At 36.9% G+C, this 18847-nt stretch overlaps 1 pseudogene; it reads right to left on the bottom strand.

Moving 5' to 3' along the window:
* Positions 1-255: 255 nt before the first annotated feature.
* On the bottom strand, positions 256-1357 carry LOC131599571 (chitinase 2-like; annotated as a pseudogene).
* Positions 1358-18847: the final 17490 nt, after the last annotated feature.

An 18847-nucleotide genomic window follows, 5' to 3' on the forward strand; every position in this document is an offset into this window, starting at 1 on the left:
GGTTGCTTTCTTAAAACTACCATGAGAATTGTTATGGTAGTTAAGAGTTAGTTAGAGTGTGTCACTACCTTGGTTAAGAACGTTTGTATATAAATGAAAGCACTAGCATCACAATGATTTGAAGAATCTAGCATCACAATGATTTGAAGAATCTGATATACATAAGCAAGAAGATTTTTTCTCTCATTCTTTCTTCTCTTCATCGTGCATATTCATCAAACATGTAGCAAAGCATCTAAAAACGGTTCTTATTATTAATTCGTATTACAAGCACACATAATTATACAAGAGAAATTATTCTCCACACTTACAACATAATACATAAACACACATGGAAAAAAAAAGTACAAAAATGAAATAGCACACTGGGGTCTTATTTAAAATATAAAAGACTAACACATAGAGTTTGGAACTCTATATGAGATACTTGACCCGAATTATGATAGAGTTACTACTAGCTAAATATAGCTAGTTATTCATTACCTAATTTAGTGAGGATGTCTAACAAGGTTTGCTCCAAGGAATGGTCATCATACGGGTTGTTGTTAGCCTTCCAAAGAAAAACACCATTGAGATTTGAGTGTTTCTTGAGTTGTATGCAACCACCAATAAAAATATCTCGTGATATCTTAGCTCCATTCAGGTTGGTGCTAATTCCGGGAAGGACTTTGTTAGGAGAGTAGTCTTTTACTAGATTGTTATAGATCACTTCAAAGTCTTTAACTGTGGATACGGCTTTCTCTTGATTGTAGAATTGGTAGTCAACCAAACTGATATTGTGTGTGTTTGCCCAAAATAAATTGCGGTAGTGGAGTTCGTTTTTCTCAGATGGAGCAATGGACACTATATCAATATTTAAGTTATCATCTTTCTTGAGTTCTTTTATAACTTGGCCTATGCACTTAATAAATATGTCATTACTCGTTTTGATAGTATCATAATTGATGTCAATGCCATCGATTATGTTACCACTAGCATTTTTGTATTTTCCGATGAGCACTTTCAGTGATTGTACCGCCTCCCTAGTCCATACACTTTCCTAATTAGGATCAAATGGAGTTTCAACACCACGACCTCCAATGCTTATTACCACCTTTACATTTGGATTATTTTTTTTGAAATCTTTCACTTTATCTGGGCCGAAGTATTCCAAATCCCAAGTTTCTACGAAATTTCCGTTGCCTTTCCCATCATCGTTATACTCCTCACTAGCAAAGGCCAAAATAAAGTGGAATTCTATTTCAGGGCGGATAATATCAGTTGGAAAATCAATTGAATATGGGTTCACACCAATATATTCCCTAAAGATAGGTTTAGGCATTTTGAAATGAGAAGGAGATTAATTGGCTTTTGTGGGTTTGATTGGTTGTGGTTGGAATTAATCACCAACTCTTGTTTTCCTTTTATAAGACCAAATATCCAATTAACTAATGCAAATCAGTTATGATGTCATGTGCATCCCAATTCATGTGAATTAACTATTAATGCTTATTTAGAAGAACAACAAAAGTGTAATACTATATAATGACTAATTATAATATAATTATTAGTCCATTGGTTAATTGTTAACAAAAGTGTAATACTATAATGACTAATTATAATATAATTATTAGTCCATTGGTTAATTGTTAACAAAAGTGTAATACTATAATGACTAATTATAATATAATTATTAGTCCATTGGTTAATTGTTAACAAAAGTGTAATACTATATAATGACTAATAATAATATAATTATTAGTCCATTAGTTAATTGTTAACAAAAAGTGTAATACTATATAATGACTAATTATAATATAATTATTAGGCCATTAGTTAATTGTTAACAAAAGTGTAATACTATATAACGACTAATCATAATATAATTATTAGGCCATTAGTTAATTGTTAACAAAAGTGTAATACTATATAATGACTAATTATAATATAATTATTAGGCCATTAGTTAATTGTTAACAAAAGTGTAATACTATATAACGACTAATCATAATATTTTTATTAGGCCATTAGTTAATTGTTAACAAAAGTGTAATACTATATAATGACTAATTATAATATTATAATTATTAGTCCATTAGTTAATTGTTAACAAAAGTGTAATACTATATAATGACTAATTATAATATAATTATTAGTCTATTAGTTAATTGTTGCTATAAGTAGGAGTATTTTAATATAATATATTTTATTATTTACTGTCACATTCAATCTTCTTATGTCAATGCAGTAATTAGTTAAAGATTTTCATTGTCAAGCTAATTAAAACAGTCGTTGAAAATTGAAATGGTATGTTTGTTGTTTCAAGATTTTTATTGCTTAAAACAAAAATCATATAATATTGATAATTTATTATATTAAAAAACATAAAATATTATAACCATCTAAATTATGATATAAAATTAAATATTATTACAAATACAATTTCAAATCAAATATCTATAACTATTTTCTGGACACTTAGTATTAAATTTTTTTTAGTTTCCTATCTATTGTGGTCCACACGGCATCGAGAGATATTAGTTTCTTGTTTACAGAAAATATAAATTTATTATTACAAAATTCTCTTTGTGTGGCTAAATTAAAATTTTTTTTTTTTTAACATCGCTCATTAAAACGTTTGACGACCAATTTAGTAACCAATACATTTCGATTGAAAAAATATTAGTCACGAAGTTTTTGAGACGAATTTGATAATCGAAATTTAGTGACTTAATGTGTGACTGATTTTAGTGTTCTTTTTCGTAAAATAAAAATAAAACTTGTGATAACTAGAAATCGAACTCATGACCTGAGTATATATTGTTATATTTTTCATAAGACATTGAAGGATAGAAAAACACTTAGAAAGGGGGGGTTTGAATGAGTGTAGCTTTAAAATTGTAAGATAAAAACAATTTGCACAATGATTTTTATCCTGGTTCGTTGTTAACTAAACTACTCTAGTCCACCCCCTTGGAATGATTTACCTCACCTGAGGATTTAATCCAGTAATCACACAAGATTACAATGGTTTTCTACTTAGACAACTTCTAAGTCTTCTAGAGTATACTGATCACAACCTGATCACTCTAGGAACAATCTGCTTAGATACCCTCTAAGACTTTCTAGAGTATACTGATCAACAACCTGATCACTCTAGTTCTTACAACTTAATGTAAACAAATTCTTTTAAGAGTTACAATGCTTCTTATAAAGCTATTATCACAACTGTGATTTTCTCTTAAGATTAAGCTTAATCTCACTAATATATTACAACAGCAATGTAGTGAGGTTGAAGATGAAGTTTGAGAGCTTTTTGAATTTGACAGCGTTTCTGTATATTTGCGCAAGAGTTCTATTCAGCTTGTCATCAGAACTTCATATTTATAGGCGCTTGAGAAGATGACCGTTGGGAGCATTTAATGCTTTGCGTATTCCGTACAGCATTGCATTTAATGTTTCACACTTTTGTCAACTACCTCGAGCCTTACTTTCGCTGTGTCTACTGACGTTGCCTTTCATAGCTTTCAACGTTCCTTTTGTCAGTCAGCGTAGCCTGCCAGCTAGTACTTGCTTTTGATCTGATGTTTGTGTGAACAACGTTTGAATATCATCAGAGTCAAACAGCTTGGTGCAGAGCATCTTCTTGTCTTCTGACCTTGAAGTGCTTCTGAGCGTGATACCATGAGAACTTCAGTGCTTCTGCTTCTGATCTCAAGTCCTTCTGATGCTTCCATAGACCATGTTCTGATTCTGCTTGACCATCTTCTGATGTCTTGCCAGACCATGTTCTGATGTTGCATGCTGAACCTTCTGAGTCAGTGCTTCTTGTGCTGATTTTGTGCATACTCTTTATATAATTCCTGAAATGGAAATTGCATAGTATTAGAGTACCACATTATCTCATACAAAATTCATATACATTGTTATCATCAAAACTAAGAATATTGATCAGAACAAATCTTGTTTTAATAATCTCCCCCTTTTTGATGATGACAAAAACATATATAAATGATATGAATTTGCGATCAAAATATCAGACGGCTAAAGACAATTACACAGCTATAGCATAAGCTTATAAACATAGTGTGTGAATATGTCTCCCCCTGAGATTAATAATCTCCCCCTGAGATAAATACTGGAAGAAATTTATAAATAAAGGACTTCCCTGAGTATTTTCCATTTCAGTTGAGACGATCACATATGCTTAGATCTTCAGAACATTCATAGCTTCTGATTCTTGCTTCCATAGGACAGCTTCAGAGCTTGAATTTCTTCTTGAATCATTGCATGCTAGATTGAATCAGAACATTGTTGAATGTACCAGAGCATCATCAGAGCATCTCTACATCCTAAAATGTTACAGAACAAACTAAACGACAACAGTCAGAGCATGAATGAATCAGAACATGAAATATGTATCAGAACATATAATTATGTATCAGAACATATAATTATGTATCAGAGCAAACAATAATGTTTCAGAGCATTTTTTAGAACTAAAACATGCATCAGAACATATACGGAATAAGAATGTGTTAGAGCATATTCTATCATCAGAATATCAGAACATTCTTCCTTCTTGCTTCTGATCTTGAAGCTTTACAGCACTCAGCTTGCTTCAATTTCCATGAGCTTGATTCCATACAGAATTGCTTTTCCACATGTCTTTGCTTCTCATGTTGAGCTTTTAAGAATATCTTCAATTCCTGCAAAACACTCAAAGACATAGAACTTGCAAGTTCTGTTAGAAATGTGGAGACTTTCTCCCAGCAACTGATAATATAAATCAGATCATTTATCACATTTTCTCCCCCTTTTTGTCATAACATCAAAAAACATAAAAGATTCAGATGAAAAACAAACAATATGAGAGAAGGAAGGATAATTTTCATTGATTAGCAAAAGGATAATTGTTAGAAGTACAAGGAGGATGCATAGAAAGCAGATGCAAGAAACAAAGAGAGACTACTAAGACACAAAGACTAAGACGACCCTAGCTTAGACATAATCTTGGCCAGCATGTCATGAATCCCAGCATTGCTCTCAGTCCGCCTCTCCATGAAAGTGCGGAACTCAACATTGGTAGTATCTTGCGCGTCCATGCGAGAAGATAGCTCAACTTGGTTCTTCTAAATAACCTCTAGAGTCTTCACTAGAAGAGAGGGTTCACCGGAAGAAGCTTCACAACTTCTGTCCAGAGGGACAACATTCTGAACCGCAGCTTCCATAGTCAGATCATCACCTTGATTTTCCTCAACAGGAATAGTTCCAGCAGGATGATCTTCAGCATCAGCTTCTTCCATAGAAGCATCTCCTTCATATTCTGCAGCAGGCAGATCAGAATCTCCATTCTCAAGAGCCTGAAGAATGGCAGCAAGATTCCTAGGGGCAGAACGACCTTCAACTTCTGGCGGATCAACAACTTTTGGAATGACCAAATTGGGGTCTTTCTCAGAAGGATTTTCCCTCAGAAAGTCGAACAAGGACTTGAAGTCTCCAGTCAAAACTGGATACTTAGGTCTCCATACCACAATATCCCTGCAAGGATTGTCCATCAGCTCATCAACAAATATCTTCTCCTCAAGAACTCTCTTGTTTCTGATGGGATGATAATAGACACCATTATCAACCTCAAGAAGATAACCAACATAACCAGGAGCAGCAGCCACTAGTCTTTTCTGAACAGCCATAGCTCGAACTTGAAAATCCTGGCGAAAGCTTCTCCAGAGGTTTCTAGTAGAAACATCATCAAGATCATTGAAGAAGGCATCCTTTAAGAGATCCAGCCTACTGATAACTTCATTTCTGAACAACTCCAGGAAAATATGAGGTTCAGGTTCAGGAGGATTGAAGGTGAATTTGTAGTCAGGGTAGAGAAGGCAGTATGGTTTGGATTTTCTGGTAGGAAGGAGATGTGATATAGAAGGTGGAGGTGCTGTGGTTGAAGAAGATGGAATATCTGTGGAGATGGTTGATGAGGATGGTATATCAGTGGGGAGGATTGATGATTATGATGGCATATAAGAAGGTGTGGGAGGACAGACATTTAGTGGAGCGGGGTTTAAAACAGGTGTAGAAAGGGATGGTTGAGAAGGATTTGGAATGGTGAAGGTGTTTTGTGGTTCAGAGGGAGGAGGTTGGATATAAGATTGAGGTTAAAAAGGGGGTGGTTGATATACTTGCCTGGAGAAGTTACCCGTTCTGATTGCTTGAAAAGAATCTACTTTAAGAGGGTCATAAGTGACCTTTGGCCTCTTAGCTTCTCTAGCAGCTTCTTCTGCAGCCTTTCTCTTCAGCCTTGCTTCTTGCTTCCTCTGAGCCTTCTTCTGAAGATCAGCTTGAGAAGGAAGTGTTAGAACAAGATTTGTTCTGATCAATATTCTTAGTTTTGATGATAACAAGGATATGAATTTTGTGTGAGATAATGTGGTACTCTAATACATTGCAATTTCCCTTTCAGGAAATATATAAAGAGTATGCACAAATCAGCGCTCAGAAGCTTTGTCTCAGAAGGTTCAGCATGCAACATCAGAACATGGTCTGGCAAGACATCAGAAGATGGTCAAGGCAGAATCAGAACATTGGTCTATGGAAGCATCAGAAGAACTTGAGATCAGAAGCAGAAGCACTGAAGTTCTCATGGTATCACGCTCAGAAGCACTTCAAGGTCAGAAGACAAGAAGATGCTATGCACCAAGCTGTTTGACTCTGATGATATTCAAATATTATATACACAAACATCAGATCAGAAGAAAGTACAGGTGGTAGGCTACGCTGACTGACAAAAGGAACGTTGGAAGCTATTAAAGGCAACGTCAGTAGACACAGCGTGAACAAGGCTCGAGGTAGTTGACAAAAGCGTGAAACATTAAATGCAACGCTGTATGCAATACGCAAAGCATTAAATGCTCCCAACGGTCATCTTCTCAAACGCCTATATAAATGAAGTTCTGATGAGAAGCAAGGTTAACGATTTTTGAAAGAACTTATTCTGAAAAACTTGCTGAAACGCTGTTCAACTCAAAGCTCAGAAACTTCATCTTCATCAAAGCTCACTACATTGCTGTTGTAATATATTAGTGAGATTAAGCTTAAACCTTAAGAGAAATATCACTGTTGTGATTATAGCTTTTCAGAAGCATTGTAAAACTCTTATTTGATTACATTAATTTGTAAGTAACTAGAGTGATCAAGTGTTGATCAGGATACTCTAGGAAGTCTTAGCTTGTGTCTAAGCAATTGTAATTAGAGTGATCACGTGGTGGTCAGGATACTCTAAGAAAGTCTTAGCTTGTGTCTAAGCATTTGTTCCTAGAGTGATCAGGTTGTGATCAGGATACTCTAGAAGACTTAGTCGTGGGCTAAGTGGAAAACCATTGTAATCTGTTGCGATTAGTGGATTAAATCCTCAGGTGAGGTAAATCACTCTGTGGGGGTGGACTGGAGTAGTTTAGTTAACAACGAACCAGGATAAAAATAACTGTGCAATTTGTTTTTATTGTTCAAGTTTTTACGACTACACTTATTCAAACCCCCCCCTTTCTAAGTGTTTTTCTATCCTTCAATTGGCATCAGAGCGCCGGTTCTAAGGTGCAAGCACTTAACCGTGTTTAGAAAAGATTCAGGAAGAGAAAAACGCTTCAGTAAAAGATGGCTGGTGAAGTTCAAACAAATCCAACTGCATCTACATCTGGCTCTGCTGAGCAATACAATGGTAACAATGGTTATACTAGACCACCAGTATTTGATGGTGAAAACTTTGAATACTGGAAAGATAAACTGGAAAGTTACTTTCTTGGTCTAGATGCTGATCTATGGGATCTTCTGATGGATGGTTACAAACATCCAGTGAAAGCTAGTGGCGTAAGGCTTACAAGGCAAGAAATGACTGATGATCAAAAGAAAGAATTCAAAAATCATCACAAATGCAGAACTATTTTGCTGAATGCTATCTCTCATGCTGAGTATGAGAAGATATCTAACAGGGAAACTGCCCACGATATATATGAGTCATTGAAAATGACCCATGAGGGAAATGCTCAAGTCAAGGAGACTAAAGCTCTTGCTCTAATCCAGAAATATGAAGCCTTCAAGATGGAGGATGATGAAGATATTGAGAAGATGTTCTCAAGATTTCAAACTCTAACTGCTGGATTGAGAGTTCTGGATAAAGGCTACACCAAGGCTGATCATGTAAAGAAGATTATCAGAAGCTTACCCAGAAGATGGGGTCCAATGGTGACTGCATTCAAGATTGCCAAGAATCTGAATGAAGTTTCTTTGGAAGAGCTTATCAGTGCCTTGAGAAGCCATGAAATAGAGCTGGATGCAAATGAGCCTCAGAAGAAAGGTAAGTCTATTGCATTAAAATCTAATGTTAAAAAATGCACTAACGCTTTTCAGGCTAGAGAAGAAGATCCTGAAGAATCAGAATCTGAAGAAGAAGATGAACTGTCCATGATCTCCAGAAGGGTAAACCAACTCTGGAAGAGCAAGCAAAGGAAGTTCAGAGGCTTCAGAAGTTCAAAGAGATTTGAACGAGGAGAATCTTCTGGTGACAGAAGATCTGACAAGAAGAAGGCTGTCTGCTATGAGTGCAATGAGCCTGGACATTACAAGAACGAGTGTCCAAAACTTCAGAAGGAGAATCCCAAGAAGAAGTTTCATAAGAAGAAAGGTCTTATGGCAACATGGGATGATTCTGAATCAGAATCAGAATCAGACTCTGAAGGAGAGCAAGCCAACTTCGCGTTGATGGCTACAGAAGATGATGGATCAGAATCTACATCAGAATCAAATTCTGAAGAGGAATTTTCTGAACTATCTAGAGAAGAGTTAGTTTCCAGTTTAACAGAACTTCTGGAACTCAAGGCTCATCTTAGTTTCAAATACAAAAAGCTGAAGAAGTAGTTTGAATTTGAAACTAAGAAGCTGGAAGTGGAAAATTCTGAACTGAAGGAAAAAGTTTTAAATCTATCCAAAGATAGTGGATCTCCTTCTGAAACAGAAAAATCCATTCCTAGCATGAATCATATTCTGAAAGAATATGACTCGAGCTTCAGAAAGTTCTTATCTAGAAGTATTGGCAGAAGTCATCTTGCTTCTATGATATATGGTGTTTCTGGAAACAGAAGGTTTGGTTTTGGCTATGAGGGTGATACCTCACATAAATTTGAACCTATTGATGATCTGAAGATCACATACAAGCCATTGTATGATCAGTTCAAATATGGCCATGCACATGATATTAGGCTCACTTCACATGCACAGAAGTTTAACACTGTTCACACCAAAAAGCTTGTGACACATCCTAAGAAATATCATGCAGACAGACCTAAAGAATATCATGTTGTTCCTCCTGTTAAATATTTTGCTAAACCCAAGTTCAATCAGAACTTGAGGAGAACTAACAAGAAAGGACCCAAGAAATTGTGGGTACCTAAGGAGAAGATAATTTCTGTTGCAGATATCCTTGGCAGAAAAGAGGAGAAAAAGCAAAATATCATGGTACCTGGACTCTGGGTGCTCGCGACACATGACGGGAAGAAGGTCTACATTCCAAGACCTGGTGCTTAAACCAGGTGGAGAAGTCAAGTTTGGAGGAGATCAGAAGGGCAAAATCATTGGCTCTGGAACCATAAGTCTTGGTAACTCTCCTTCCATAACTAATGTACTTCTTGTAGAAGGATTAACGCATAACTTATTATCCATAAGTCAATTAAGTGACAATGGTTATGATATAATCTTCAATCAAAAGTCTTGCAAGGCTGTAAGTCAGAAGGATGGCTCAATCCTATTTACAGGCAAGAGAAAGAACAACATTTATAAGATTGATCTTTCTGATCTTGAGAAGCAGAAGGTGACTTGTCTTATGTCTGTTTCTGAAGAGCAATGGGTCTGGCACAGAAGATTAGGTCATGCTAGTTTGAGAAAGATTTCTCAGATTAATAAACTAAATCTGGTCAGAGGACTCCCAAATCTGAAATTCAAATCAGATGCTCTTTGTGAAGCATGTCAGAAGGGCAAGTTCTCCATACCTGCATTCAAGTCTAAGAATGTTGTTTCTACCTCAAGGTCGTTAGAACTCTTGCATATTGATCTGTTTGGCCCAGTCAAAACAGCATCTGTTAGAGAGAAGAAATATGGATTAGTCATCGTTGATGATTATAGCCGCTGGACATGGGTAAAGTTCTTGAAACACAAGGATGAGTCTCATTCAGTGTTCCTTGAATTCTGCACTCAGATCCAATCTGAGAAGGAGTGCAAAATCATAAAGGTCAGAAGTGATCATGGTGGTGAGTTTGAGAACAAATTCTTTGAGGAGTTCTTCAAAGAAAATGGTATTTCCCATGATTTCTCTTGTCCTAGAACTCCACAACAAAATGGAGTTGTAGAGCGAAAGAATAGGACTCTACAAGAAATGGCCAGAACCATGATCAATGAAACCAATATGGCTAAGCATTTCTGGGCAGAAGCAATAAACACTGCGTGTTATATTCAGAATAGAATCTCTATAAGACCTATTCTAAATAAGACTCCTTATGAATTGTGGAAGAACAGAAAGCCCAACATTTCATATTTCCATCCTTTTGGATGTGTATGTTTTATTCTGAATACTAAAGATTATCTTGGTAAGTTTGATTCTAAAAGCACAAAAGTGTTTCCTTCTTGGATATTCTGAACGCTCTAAAGGCTACAGAGTGTATAATACTGAAACATTGATTGTAGAAGAATCAATCAATATCAGGTTTGATGATAAGCTTGGTCTTGAAAAACCAAAGCAGTTTGAGAATTTTGCAGATTTTGATATTGATATATCAGAAGCAGTAGAACCAAGAAGCAAAACTGCAGAAGTTGGCAGTCTCAAAAGCAATGGATCAGAAGATCAAGTTGCTGCATCTTTAGAGAATCTCAGGATTTCTGAAGAACCAACAGTCAGAAGATCACCTAGACTTGCCTCAGCTCATTCAGAAGATGAGATCCTTGGAAAGAAAGATGATCCCATCAGAACAAGGGCATTCCTTAAGAACAATGCAAAATGTCAATTAGGTCTTGTTTCTTTGATCGAGCCAACTTTTGTTGATCAAGCTCTAGAAGATCCAGACTGGATAATTGCCATGCAAGAAGAACTAAATCAGTTTACAAGGAATGATGTATGGGACTTGGTTCCTAGACCAAAAGGATTTAACATCATCGGCACTATGTGGGTATTCAGAAACAAGCTGAGTGAGAAAGGTGAAGTGGTAAGAAACAAAGCCAGACTGGTGGCTCAGGGTTATAGTCAGCAAGAAGGGATTGACTATACAGAAACCTTTGCACCAGTGGCCAGGTTAGAATCTATTCGTCTATTAATTTATTTTGCCACTCAACACAACATCACTCTTTATCAGATGGATGTTAAGAGTGCCTTCTTAAATGGTTACATAGATGAAGAAGTTTATGTCCATCAACCTCCTGGTTTTGAAGACTCCATGTCTCCAAATCATGTTTTTAAATTAAAGAAATCATTATACGGATTGAAACAAGCTCCCAGAGCTTGGTATGAACGTTTGAGTTCTTTCCTTCTGGAAAATGGTTTCACTAGAGGAAAAGTGGACACTACTCTCTTTTGTAAAACATTTAAAAAGGATATTTTAATTTGTCAAATATATGTTGATGATATTATCTTTGGAACATCTAATGCTACACTTGGAAAGGAGTTTGCTGAGTCTATGCAGGCTGAATTTGAAATGAGCATGATGGGAGAACTCAAGTATTTCCTTGGGATTCAAATCAACCAAACTTCTGATGGAACCTATGTTCATCAAACGAAGTATGTGAAAGAACTTCTGAAGAAGTTTAATCTTTCTGAAAGCAAAGAAGCCAAAACTCCTATGCATCCAACATGTGTCCTAGGTAAGGATGAGGTAAGTAAGAAGGTAGATCAGAAGTTGTACAGAGGTATGATTGGATCTCTTCTATACCTAACTGCTTCTAGACCTGACATTCTCTTCAGTGTTTGTTTGTGTGCTAGATTCCAATCAGATCCGAGAGAATCTCATTTAACTGCGGTTAAGAGAATTCTGAGGTATCTGAAAGGTACTACTAATGTTGGTTTAGTTTACAGAAGATCCAAAGATTACAACTTAGTAGGATTCTGTGATGCTGACTATGCTGGAGATAGAATTGAAAGGAAGAGCACTTCTGGAAGTTGTCAATTTCTTGGAAGTCATCTGATCTCATGGTACAGCAAGAAGCAAGCTACAATTGCCCTCTCAACAACAGAAGCAGAATATGTTGCTGCTGCTGGTTGTAGCACACAAATGCTCTGGATGAGAAGTCAACTAGAAGATTATCAGATATATGAGAGTAACATTCCTATTTTCTGTGATAATACTTCTGCTATATGTTTATCTAAGAATCCTATCTTACATTCAAAAGCTAAACATATTGAGATTAAACATCATTTCATAAGGGACTATGTTCAGAAGGGTGTTATATCTTTAAACTCTTTGGATACAGACCATCAATGGGCTGACATCTTTATAAAACCCCTTGCTGAAGATAGGTTTAAGTTCATTCTGAAGAATATCAGTATGGATTTATGCCCAGAATGAGAAGATGAGAAGATCTTATGTATGAGTATCTTCTGAAATGAGATTGGATTTGTCTCTTATAAGATGTTCTGATTGTAATCAATTAGAAGTAGTGATTCAGTTATTACTAACGTTTCATTGTCTAAGTTGACTCAGAATCTCTTTAAAAGTAAAACAGCTGTAACTGGCCATCCAGATGGTAAACACGTGTTCACTATTTCTGGACAAGCGTGCATGCAGTTGAGGGGACGCCTACTTAGGTAACTGTGCTAATCACTTCTTTTGTCATTATTATCTCTCCTCACGTCATGTACATTAAATGCCACTCATCATTTCAGTTTCTTTTTATACTCTTCAAACGTTTCTTTTCCCTCTTATATTTCTCTCTCTTGCATTCAGTTTCTTTTTCGCCCTCTCTCTCTCTTTGCATTCATATCGTAAACCCTAGCAGTTTTCACTCACTGCAACTTCATCATGAATCCCTCGTCAAGTTCTGCAAATCAAGAAACTGATCGTAAACAAAAGAGAAAGGCAACTGATGAACCAGAAATCAAACCAAAAAGAGTAAGGATCACCTATGACCCTCTCAAAGTGAACCCGTTTGAAACTATGATGTCTGGAAACTACTCTAGACGTTTGTATCAACCTCTTGACAGTATCCCTCAATCACCTTCCTCTTCACAGACTTCCACCACCCTTTTCCCACCAGAACACCTAACCCCTACAGTTTTGTGTTTCCCGACTCCAGGTTCACTGTCAACCCTCCAACACCTACCACTCAATCATTTCTAGAGCTTTTACATTCTGATGTAAATAGCTGGTTGGAGATTCTGGGTGCTGCTCACCTTAATCATCTGGATGAGTATGCTACCTGCAACCTCTGGGAAGCCTTTCGCCAGGATTTTCTGGTTAGGGCTACGGATGTCCAGAGAATGATCATGACTGAAGCACCTGGGGCTCGTGGTCGTCTCTTGGAAGTTGGTGAAAGCAGCTATCACCATCTCATCAGGAACAGAAGAGTTCTTGAAGAGAGGATACCTGCAGATGAGATGGAAGAAGGAAATCCCTGCAGAGACATTGTGGTATGGAGACCAAGGTTTCCAGTGCTGACTGGAGATTTTCAATGGCTATTCAATTGGTTCAGAATGAACCCTTCTGAAAGTGCTCCTCACATGGTCTTTCCAGAAGTGGTTTATCATGCTGAAGTGGCTGGTCCTACTCCTCCAACAAACCTAGCAGCTATTCTTCAGGCGTTGGAAGTTGGAGCTTCTGAGTTGCCTGAACCAGAATATGCTGAGGCTAGTCCTGAGTCAGACTCAGATGTTGAGATGGAAGGTACAGAAGCTGAAGACCTCCCAGAAGATCGTCCTGCTGAGATTGCTGTCCCTGTTGGCAGAAACTATGGTGCTTCTTCTTCTGGTGTACCCTCAGCTCTGATGGAGACCTTGGAAGCTCTACATCAGAATCAAGCTATGCTGGCTTCTCGTTTGGACGCGCAAGAAGCAGCCAATGCTGAGTTTCGCTCCTTCATGGCAAGGCAAACTGCAAGCATTGACGGGGTTCATGACATTCTGGCGCAGATTTTGTCTAAGCTAGGGTCTTAGTCGTTTGGTCTTTGTAGTTTTCTTTCCTTGTTACATCTGTTTTCTGCATACATCTTTTGTAATCCTGCTTGTTTAAATCAATGAAAAGTTTAATTCTGTTTCTTTCCTTTGTCATTTTCTACATCTGAATCTTTTATCTTCTTTTTGATGTTATGACAAAAAGGGGGAGAAAATATATGATAAATGATCTGATTAATATTATCAGTTTACCGGGTAAAAAGGCCCCACATTACTAACAGAACTTGCAAAGTTCTACACTTTAAGTTGTGTTGTTGCAGGAATCGAAGATTCAAGATCAACATAAGAAGCAACAAGATGAATCAAGTTCTTGGATTCTTGAAGCAAGCTGAGTGCTATGAAGCTTCGGAATCAGAAGCAAGAAGGAAGAATGTTCAGATATTCTGATGATAGAATATGATCTGATTCTGAATGTCTATTTGTTCTGATACATTCTATATGACTTACATGGCTCTGATACATATTATGTGTTCTGAAACATATTTTATGTTCTTATTCATTCATGCTGACTTTTGTCGTTTAGTTTTGTTCTGTAACATTTCAGGATGTAGAGATGCTCTGATGAAGCTCTGGTACATTCAACAATGTTCTGATACAATCTAGCATGAAGTGATGTAAGAAGAAATTCAAGCTCTAAAGCTGTCCCAATGGAAGCAAGAATCAGAAGCTGGGAATGGTCTGAAGATCAAAGAAATTCAAGTTCTGAAGCTGTCCGATGGAAGCAGGAATCAGAAGTTGTGAATGTTCTGAAGATCAAAGAAATTCAAGTTCTGAAGCTGTCCGATGGAAGCAAAAGTCAGAAGCTGTGAATGTTCTGAGGATCTAAAAGAAATTCAATGTTCTGAAGCTGTCGTATGGAAGCAGAAATCATAAGTCATGAATGTTCTGAAGATCAAGCACTGTGAACGTCTCTACCGAAATAATCAGGGAAGTCTTTTATTTATAAAATTCTTCTAGTATTAATTTCAGGGGGAGATTATTCATCTCAGGGGGAGATTGTTAATCTCAGGAGGAGACATATTCACATGCTTATGCTATAGCTGTATAATTTGTCTTTAGCCGTCTGATCTTTCTGATCGCAAATTCATATCATTTATATATGTTTTTGTCATCATCAAAAAGGGGGAGATTGTTAGAACAAGATTTGTTCTGATCAATATTCTTAGTTTTGAAGATAACAAGGATATGAATTTTGTGTGAGATAATGTGGTACTCTAATACATTGCAATTTCCCTTTCAGGAAATATATAAAGAGTATGCACAAATCAGCGCTCAGAAGCTTTGTCTCAGAAGGTTCAGCATGCAACATCAGAACATGGTCTGGCAAGACATCAGAAGATGGTCAAGGCACAATCAGAACATGGGTCTATGGAAGCATCAGAAGAACTTGAGATCAGAAGCAGAAACACTGAAGTTCTCATGGTATCACGCTCAGAAGCACTTCAAGGTCAGAAGACAAGAAGACGCTATGCACCAAGCTGTTTGACTCTGATGATATTCAAATATTATATACACAAACATCAGATCAGAAGAAAGTACAGGTGGCAGGCTACGCTGACTGACAAAAGGAATGTTGGAAGCTATTAAAGGCAACGTCAGTAGACACAGCGTGAACAAGGCTCGAGGTAGTTGACAAAAGCGTGAAACATTAAATGCAATGCTGTACGGAATACGCAAAGCATTAAATGCTCCCAACGGTCATCTTCTCAAACGCCTATATAAATTAAGTTCTGATGAGAAGCAAGGTTAACGATTTTTGAAAGAACTTATTCTGAAAAACTTGCTGAAACGCTGTTCAATTCAAAGCTTAGAAACTTCATCTTCATCAAAGCTCACTACATTGCTGTTGTAATATATTAGTGAGATTAAGCTTAAACGTTAAGAGAAATATCACTGTTGTGATTATAGCTTTTCAGAAGCATTGTAAAACTCTTATTTGATTACATTAATTTGTAAGTAACTAGAGTGATCAAGTGTTGATCAGGATACTCTAGGAAGTCTTAGCTTGTGTCTAAGCAATTGTAATTAGAGTGATCACGTGGTGGTCAGGATACTCTAAGAAAGTCTTAGCTTGTGTCTAAGCATTTGTTCCTAGAGTGATCAGGTTGTGATCAGGATACTCTAGAAGACTTAGTCGTGGGCTAAGTGGAAAACCATTGTAATCTGTTGCGATTAGTGGATTAAATCCTCAGGTGAGGTAAATCACTCCGTGGGGGTGGACTGGAGTAGTTTAGTTAACAACGAACCAGGATAAAAATAATTGTGCAATTTGTTTTTATTGTTCAAGTTTTTACGACTACACTTATTCAAACCCCCCTTTCTAAGTGTTTTTCTATCCTTCAGGAAGCACTCTTCCACGAATCCATGCAGGATCAACAGAAGATTGAGTTCTAACAGAAGCTTCCAAGTAACGCTTAACGGCCTTGTGAAGTTCTGCTTGGAACAATGTAGCAAAGCCTTCCACAGAAGTTTTTCTAGACATAATATCTGGGAAGCTTGCAGGAGCAGAAGTTACATCTCTGATAAGTTGCATCCTTAACAGATCAACACCATTGAAGACAGGACCCTGAATAATTCCAAAGAACCTAGGCGTTCCAATAGTCCTTAGGGAGTCCATCAAATTACTTTCTATCAGAATATCTGAGATCATTCTGACGAAGGGAATAGTATTTCTTTGAAGATGAGGATACTTCTCACGTTCTTCATCCCTTGACTCTTCAATAGCCAACTTCAGATTCTGAAAGAGAATGTTGGAGATGTTGAGTTCAATTCTTCTTCCAATGCAGAAGAGAGTGTATTTGTGATCAGGACTGATGTAAGAGGAGGAGAACGATTGCCTTCTGTGATGGAGAGAACCCAGAATAATTTCAGCCCGCACTTGATAAAACGCCCTCAATGTACCGGTTTTATGAGATTCAATACCAGTAGCAAGTGAGATTTGTTTTTCAACCTGTAGCCAGTTAACTCTACCATGAAGAGGACCAGTGCATCCTTCTTCATCATCCAGGTTGTACAGTTTCCTGATCAGTTTCTCAGTTATCACAACTTCATGCCCTAGCACGAAGGAGATGATAGCAGTTGGAGTAACGGTTGCATGAGCCCAGAAGTCTTTCACAAGAGTTGGATAAATTGGTCCAACCAATCTACCAAGATAATTTGACCAGCCTTGTTCCAAGATTCTTGCATCAGGATGGAAACCATTTGCTTTCAGATTTTCAAAATCCACAGCAGACTCACAAAGAACTTCCAACTCTTCAGTAGGAATGGAGCAGGTTTTCAATGGAGCAAAATCACGCTTGCTCATAACCAGTTGAGTGGATGATACTTCTGTTTGGCTTGCATAGCTTGATGAAGGATTCATGGTGAAATGCTTGGTTTCAGAATAAAGCTAGGGTTTGTGCGATGAATGCAAAGAGAGAGACAAATGAATAGAGAGGGAGCGAAAAAGATGAAATGAAGATGAAGCGGGTATTTAAAAGATGAATAAAAGAAAATAAAAAATGCAGTATGGTTTAATGAAATGATTACAGAAAAACATGACATCAATTTGCATTTAATGAGAAATGACGTTAGGAGAGATAAAGTGACAAAATGAAATGATTTGCACAGTTACCTAGGGCGGCGTCTCCTCAACTGCACGCATGCTTGTCCAGAAATAGTAAACACGTGTTTGTTTTCTGGAAAGACTGGTGACAGCTGTTTTGCTTTAAAAGAGCTTCTGAATCAACTTAGATAGTGAAACGTTAGTAATAACAGAATCAGAACTTCTAATTGATCATTATCAGAACTTCTTATAAACACATAATCCTAACACATTTCAGAATATACCCATACATAAGATCTTCTCATCTTCTCATTCTGAGCATAAATCCATACTGATATTTTTCAGAATGAACTTAAACCTATCTTCAGCAAGGGGTTTTATAAATATATCAGCCCATTGATGGTCTGTATCCACAAAGTTTAAAGAGAGAACACCCTTCTGAACATAGTCCCTAATGAAATGATGTTTAATCTCAATATGTTTAGCTTTGGAATGTAAGATAGGATTCTTTGATAGACATATAGCAGAAGTATTATCACAGAAGATAGGAATGTTACTCTCATATATTTGATAATCTTCTAGCTGACTCTTCATCCAGAGCATTTGTGTGCTACAACCAGCAGCAGCAACATATTCTGCTTCTGTTGTTGAGAGGGCAATGGTAGCTTGCTTCTTGCTGTACCAGTAGAGATCAGATGACTTCCTAGAAATTGATAACTTCCAGAAATACTCTGTTAGACGCTGGCCTATAGATCTAGAGGGGGGGGTGAATAGATCTCACTAAGTTTTTACAGATTTTTCTACAGACTCGAGCGAAAGCGGTTCTGAATCGACTTGCGTCTATTCTGGACCGCTATTGCAAAGGTCGTATGTGTTTCAAAACCAAAAAGTAAGTGGAATTGATGGTGAAGTAATATGATAGCTAACCAATACGTTTAACAACTGAAATCCAATTAACTTCTAGATTGACAACTTTGATTTGCAATGCAGTAAGATTGGATTAAGCAAAAACACAAACACTTGGTGATACGTCCAAATTGATAGTGATTCAAGTTGTGGTGAATTGTGATGTTTGTGCAGAACTTTAATTCACAATTTTAACACTCGAATCGTTGATCAATTTT

This window comes from Vicia villosa, linkage group LG4 (assembly GCF_029867415.1).
Source record: "Vicia villosa cultivar HV-30 ecotype Madison, WI linkage group LG4, Vvil1.0, whole genome shotgun sequence".
Lineage (NCBI taxonomy): Eukaryota > Viridiplantae > Streptophyta > Magnoliopsida > Fabales > Fabaceae > Vicia > Vicia villosa.